This window comes from Phalaenopsis equestris, unplaced genomic scaffold, assembly GCF_001263595.1.
Source record: "Phalaenopsis equestris unplaced genomic scaffold, ASM126359v1 Scaffold000002, whole genome shotgun sequence".
Classification (NCBI taxonomy): Eukaryota; Viridiplantae; Streptophyta; class Magnoliopsida; order Asparagales; family Orchidaceae; genus Phalaenopsis; species Phalaenopsis equestris.
The window spans coordinates 80,338,486-80,345,603 of NW_018164444.1; the positions used below are offsets into that span (position 1 = coordinate 80,338,486).

Consider the following 7,118-nt stretch of genomic DNA (forward strand, 5'->3'; position numbering starts at 1 on the left):
ATATATATATATATATATATATATATATATAAGTTTACGTGTTAGATATGTAAATGAGAAAAGTGTCAAAATAGTCTGTTGAGTCTTAGTCGGGTGTCATTTTAGTTCCAGAGTCCATAAAAGTGTCAATTTAGTGCCCAAACACTTTTAAAGGTGACTGAAATAGGAGGGACTATTTTAGCCCATATTGAAGACTAATTTGACACTTTTATTGACTCTGGATTAAAAAGACCCCATGTTAGTAGCCAAGGGACTATTTTGGCACTTTACTCGTGCGTAAATACAAAAGAATTGAATGGTATGTATGTAAATATTCCTTTATAATTTACTCCTTGTGAAAAGAGTGGAAATAAATACACTATGCACTACAAGCTACTTAGAAAGAATAAGAGTGTGAGAAAGAGAATTTTCAGTTTGCTTTTCTTATGTTGCCTCTCTTGAGGCTTAATCTGGTGCATCAAAATTCATGGATTCAAGTCATTCGCCTTGTTGCAGAAGATCAAAAAAATAATAATAATAATAATGAATCAATGCCGCAGAGATCCGATAAATCAACAGTAATCTGTGGTTAGCTAAAATTACAAAATATTAATTGAAATCTCTTTGAAAAAAAGATGCTTCACAAACTAAAAAATGCCTGTGCTGAGGCTAACAGACTGGAATTCAAGCCACCACCATTCAACACTACCATCATCAGCTCATCCAAAATTTATAAATTTGCATGTATGAATATAATAGCATGCAAAACATCAGTATAGTTTAGGTGGCTTGGGATTTAGACAGAATACATATTCAAATTTTTTTTAAGAAAAAGAAAATTGTAACATGACAATTTAATAAACTTATATACTTGATTGAATTTAGTTAAGTGCCAAACCACTAAATATGAAAGGCATGCTTATTCATGAGGAATGAACATTTCTTTGGCTTATAAGTGGTGTAATAATGGGGACAGTGTAAAAACGAAACAGCAAATGAGAAATTAGAGGGAAAAAAAATATGGAATAGACCATTCCACCACAACTATAAATTTTTTTTTTTTTTAGCGTAGGACGAAATAACATCATCTTTTACACTCTCCCTAAAACCAATTCTTTGCTTAGGAATTTCATAGCCCGATCGGAGGATATAAATCTTCATTTTGGATTCTCTTACAACAAAATGTCCATCTCTGCAAGTTTAATCCAATCATGATGGACAAAATTGTGTGCTATACTAATTTTAGCTTTATTTTTATAAATAATTTCATAAGTCTACATAATTACCTAAAGCTCTTCTAAGGGCAATTTAAGCGAGATTAATTCAATAATCCCTCAGGTGAATAATATGAATTATGATTCTACACTACTTGCCACCACATTTTGTTGTTTGCTTCTCCAGGTTACAAGGTTGCCCCACAGATATATGCAATATTCAGAAGTGGATCTTCTGTTTACTATAGACCCCTAATAATTAGCATCAAGATCAGTTTATGATTCTGGATTCTCCTTTTTCTAAAAAGAGAAAGATTCTTCTTTGGGAGCTTATTTTTAGGCATTTGAGAATCTTGGTGATAGCATTCTTATGCTCTTCATTAAGATTATGCATAAATAAACCAAATTATCACATTAAGAACAATGGTTATGTCAGGCTGGGCATAAACAGAAGATATAGAGTTTTTCCACCAACAGTTGATAACTTCCTTTATCCATTGAAGACTTAGTACTAACATCACTCAATTTAATGTTTTAATTGGTTTGAGTGTCGTTGAGTTTGATTTCAATTAAGCTACTTCCTTTAAATAGATTTAGAACACACTTTTTTTTGAGAGATGATGAGGCTAGCTTTGTTCCTATAAATTTCATTCCAAGATATGTCAGAGATGCTCAAGGTCTTTGATTTCAAGCTTTTTTTTTCGGTTTTTTTTTCAAAGTACTTATCTTCAAATCATGATCTCCAATAATAATGATATTATCAACATACACGATAAGTTTGATAGAATTACCACCTTTGTGCTTATAAAACAATGTATGATCAAAGTGAGCCTATTTGAACCCATATTGACTCACAACTTTTGTAAGCATAACCAAAATCAAGGTGATTGTTTGAGCACATAAATAGATTTCTTCTATTTGTGGACAAAGTTTATTTTCCCAAATTCATTGAGTCCTGGAGGAAGATCTATATAGTCTTTCTTATTTAAGATGCCGTTTAAGAATGCTTCCTTAGCATCTAATTGGTGATGTTAATCAAGCTGACTAGTCATTGAAAAAAGAGCCTAAACGCAGTTAACTTTCGCCAAAAGAGCAATTTTTTCAAAATAGACCACCATATATCTAGGGTAAATTCTTTTACAACCATCCATGTTTTCTGTCTTTTGCAGATCCACTAGGTCAATATTTTACAGAAATGATCCACTTAAACCCTATGGGAATGGTGTCCATAGGCCTTTGAATAGCTTTCAATATTGTCTTTTTTGAGATTTTTTCTTCAACGGCTTTATCCATTTTGAATTATTAAGGGCCTCTTTCATCATCTCCAGAATTTCAATTTCTACGAGGTTGGAGACCAAATTTTCATTCAAGAACTGCTGGCATATCCCACCACATTTGCTAAAAAAAAGCCAAGTATGATGACAAGGAAAAGAAGTTTGAGAATTTACCTAGTCCAAGTAGGATTCATGAGAAGCTTTGGGCTTCCTTTAAGAGTCATCACGTAGTTCAATGGAACAATGCGTAGTCGGCCGTAGAGGAGTTCCAATAATCTCAATGTCGTCAGATCTAAGAAGATTAGTGAAATTAATGGGCTGAAGAATTTCAAAGAAGGAAGATTAAAATTTTCTTCTACCTCTATCACCCTCTAGAGTGAATTTTTTTTTAAGTGCTTATTCTGAAAGAAGATGATATCCATGAATATAAACATTTTTATTAAGAAAAAAAATACGGCTGATATACCCCTCTTGACTTGCCCCATGCCCTAGAGAGATACACTTCAAGACTTTGAGATCAAGATTATTTATGCCAAGTTTATGATTCAAGACGACAAAATGCAAGAAAAAATTAAGTGGAAGATTTAAAATTATATTAGTATTAAGAACTCATTTGATAAGTAAATCGTTTGGAGTTTGAAATGACGTAGATTTATAGACAATCAATTTAAAAAATAGCAAGCAGCGAGAGGTATTCATGATGAATATAATTGGTATACCCAACTCTAAGAGAAGCTGTTTTCTCATTCAGCTACATCATTTTATTGAGTGTTGACACAATAAGTTTGATACATAATAACATTTTATTTTAGTCAACCTCTCATAATATGATTAAAATACTTTGTTCCTCCAACAGAGTGGAAGATTTGAATTTCAAAGGAATATTAGGTTTTAAACATATTGAGAAAATTTTTTAAAGTTCATTCTGCGTCATATTTATTTTTCAACTAACAAAGCTAACACAAGGTTGTGATCATACAAATAAAAGTGTTAAATCACGATTAGGAGTTGAGGTTTTGATTTGGATGGACTCTATATGTTACTATGCACTAGGGGAAAAGTTTGGTGCTTTTATATGGCTTAGGTTTAAAAATAGTTCTTTTCCGTTTAACAAGTTAAATATTTAACACAGAAAAATATCTTAAGCGCCAAATAAAGAAAAAAAAAACAACCATTTTAAAGTGAGGGAAACTAGGACGACCAAACTTATAATGATATAACATAATTTGATCCCATTTTTTAAAACATAAAAGCTTTGCTAATGGCAATGGCATCATTACTTTCTTTATAATCTTCATAAAGGTAGTGCTGAAATTCACAAAATTTTGATAAAATGAAATTTTGTAGTCTTGACCTTTTGATATCTTTCTTACAAACATGAAGTTGCAAGTGAAATTTGAACACAAAAGACTGAATTTAGAAAAAGTTCAGAGTTAATAATGTTCCTGTCTCATCAATAGATCCATCATCAATTTTGACTTGAGGTTTCCAGGTAAGGGAGTATAAGAGAATGGGTGAGCACAGCTTGTCACGAGGTATGATGCTTCTAAGTCAAAAATCATCGATTGCTGCTTTTTTTAGTATAGTTAAGAGCAAGAAAAAAAATACATTTTTGGGCTAAAGAGAGGATTTGGTACCTTTTCCATGAGTGAGTAATTTATATAAAATATCTAATTGCACTTTGCTTAAGAAAATATTCCCAAAGGTTTTCACTATTTTTATCATCAGCCCTGTGCTTTTAGTTTGATAAACATGAGTGTTTTTATGATAATTTCAAAGATTAAGATAGGAACCGCAATGATTTTCCAAAGAAATTAGGATAAAAATAATATATATTTTATTCCGCCAAAAGTAAATCAACAGATACAACTCTGAATGCATAAAAGATAAGCACCTACAAATCGAGAGGGATGCAATCTCCCACAAATCCTACAATTAGAGATGTAGGAAATCTCTCCCAAACCCTAATCCCAAGACTAAAAATAGCAATATCATACATAACCCTAATCCAAAGCATATTAGCTATATTTATACTAAACAATAATAAATAACAAAAGACTAAATTGCTCTTAGGTGCACAAAGGACTAAATTGTCCTTAGGGACCGAAGTAACAATACACCCCTCCCAAAAAGATACATTATCCTCAAAGTGAAATAAAAAGAATTAAACTGGCTTGAGTCTGGTTCTCATGGTGAGCACTGACACACTCGTTATGGCCTTCTTCAACTTCTTGAAAGTTTGGGTAATCAATTTCCCCCATTGAAAATTATCCTTCTTCAATTTCTTCATCAACAACCACATAATCAAATTATAACCCTACACAAACTTCCAATAGTATCCTGTAAGTTTACAAACCTTCTCAGTCCCTTCCAGGTCTTAGGTAATGGTCCCTCCAACCTATCTGTCAACTTTGATGGAACCTCCGACACCAAAGTTTTGCATAAACTAGGGTCACCGTGAAGTAATACCGTCTCATCTCTTTTTGAAATTCCATGGTCAAAACTTCCAATTCAACTTAGTCTCCACAATGGATTGCAGCAATTTCATATTCAATATCACGTTAGTGCTACCTAAATCCAAAACAAGAAAATCTCCCATCCCTTGAATGTCTGGCAATATTAAAATCACTCATTTACAAACTAACATGCTCTTCTCCACATGTCTCGTCCCCATCATGGCTCCAAAAGTTCATGTGTCCACCATCTCAAGCCCCAATTGCTTCAATATTTGAGTAGAGATGAAATTATAGGTGGTCTCGCTATTTATCAACACAATTAATTATTGCTCTCTGATCTGCACTTGAAGTTTCATAGTGTGATTCGAGGTCAATCTCACCATCGAGTTCAATAAGACTTTTGCCACATCCAAGTGAGGGTGTTCCTCATCCACCACAACATTCTCTGTTTCTACATCCCCTGTCTCCTTGTCACACACTGTAGAATACATAATGTTCAATCTTTGCAACAGCAACATGGGGAAAACTTCTCATCACACTGAAAACATAACCCCATTGGCCCGCTTCTCCTGAATCTCTGTCTCTGTAAGGGGCCCCTAGTCATGGCCCCTTATGTCCAATAGAGTCTCCCTCTAAAATTCCATTGTTTGAGCTTTTGGTGTTGATGTGATTGTAGCTGTTTACTATGGTCCTCCACCTATGCTACTCCAATTAGTCTATTTTATTGCATTTTTATTATTAACCAAATTTGCTAATTTCATAGTTTCACCCAATCCTCACGGTCTCAGCAGACGAAGTGATACTTGTATCTTTGGTTTTAGCTCTTTCATGAAGTTGGCTTCCAAAACTTCAGATATCTCTTTCAAACAGTCAGATAGCATCTCAAATTTCTCCCTATACTCCATGATGTATCCTTTTTGGACAAATGCAAACAATTGCTCATTTAAATCTCCTTTCCATGTGGTTCTGAAGTGCTTCAACAATCAATTCTTGAATTATTCTCATGTTTGGATTGACTGACGTTGCTCTCTCCATTGAAACCATGCTAGAGCATTTCCTTCCAAATATTGAGCCGCCGCCATCAATTTTTCTTCATATGTCACCTCATCAACAGTAAAGTATCCCTCCATACAATAAACCCAACCATAGGCATTCTCTCCTTCAAACATCATCATTTTTAACTTCCTTATGTGTTACTCTCCTTCCCAATTTCCTTTACCGAAGTTCATTACTATATTAATTTCTCTTCTTCCATAAGTCTGGCTCGCACCATAATCAACTCACCCTTCCTCATACACTGCTACTAATTCTCCTTCCATTCGAAAAGCTATTGTGACAAAAGACACAGAAGCTATTAAATGCAACCCTCATACAAGGTACCACCCACCGTAGCTCCCTGTTTCGAGCCGAACTCCTTCGAATTGATCTTCTCTAGCCCTGATTCGCACACCGTCCCATTTCGCCTGCAGTCGATCGTTCCAACTGTCTGGATGTCACATTATTTCTTCTGAACATTGTCGGTCAAATTGCTCTTAATTCCTTCATTCAATACACCGATAGTGAGGGTAAGTTTGTGTGAGATTTCGTGATCCTATTCAACATTTCTTCAAGGCAGGAATCTACCCTCCCTAAACAAAACACTCCCCTACATTTCCAGCATAATTTGGCTCATCCCTTCAATTTCTTCTCTAAATCTACATATACAATTTCGGAACTCGCGATGGAATCACGAGATTCAAAATTTTTATACGCAAATTTGGTGCGTGGAAGTCTGAACTTTATGATCCCTAAATTCTTGTACGCATTTTGGTTCAGAACTAGTAAAAACCGCACGAAACTCTGAAAACCACAATCTGAATTCCTATACACAAGTTCGGCGCAAGAAATCTTATTACTAGCATCTCACAATTGGGATTCTAGTAGTTTCGATCAAGAGTGGCGCGGAACTCCTTTACATCGTGAATTTCAGTCAAGATCAGTGTGGAACACCTAGACGTCGCGATCCGTCAACTCTCTACGGTTGTTTCCTGATTGTATTTCATGTTTATATGTGTAATACAAGAAATTTTTTTAACAAGAAAGCGGAACCCCTGTTCATTGAAATCACGTCGTCTTAGCTAGCTCTTTTGGTGACTGTATCATACGAATCCCATCTTTCGCATCCCAACTAGTTCTTTTAGCAATTGTATTACTTC

General features: G+C 34.5%; 1 protein-coding gene across 3 annotated transcripts in view; it reads right to left on the reverse strand.

Moving 5' to 3' along the window:
* LOC110032629 overlaps positions 1-7,118 on the reverse strand; it is a 21,559-nt gene that overhangs the window by 4,336 nt on the left and 10,105 nt on the right. Inside the window, exon 1 of one of the 3 annotated variants that reach the window (XM_020736326.1) lies at positions 2,642-2,755. The exons of the other annotated variants lie outside the window; for them this stretch is intronic. The gene's annotated coding sequence lies outside the window, so the exon portion shown is untranslated. Of the gene's footprint in view, positions 1-2,641; positions 2,756-7,118 lie in introns of those variants that run through there. 3 annotated transcript variants of the gene reach the window in all.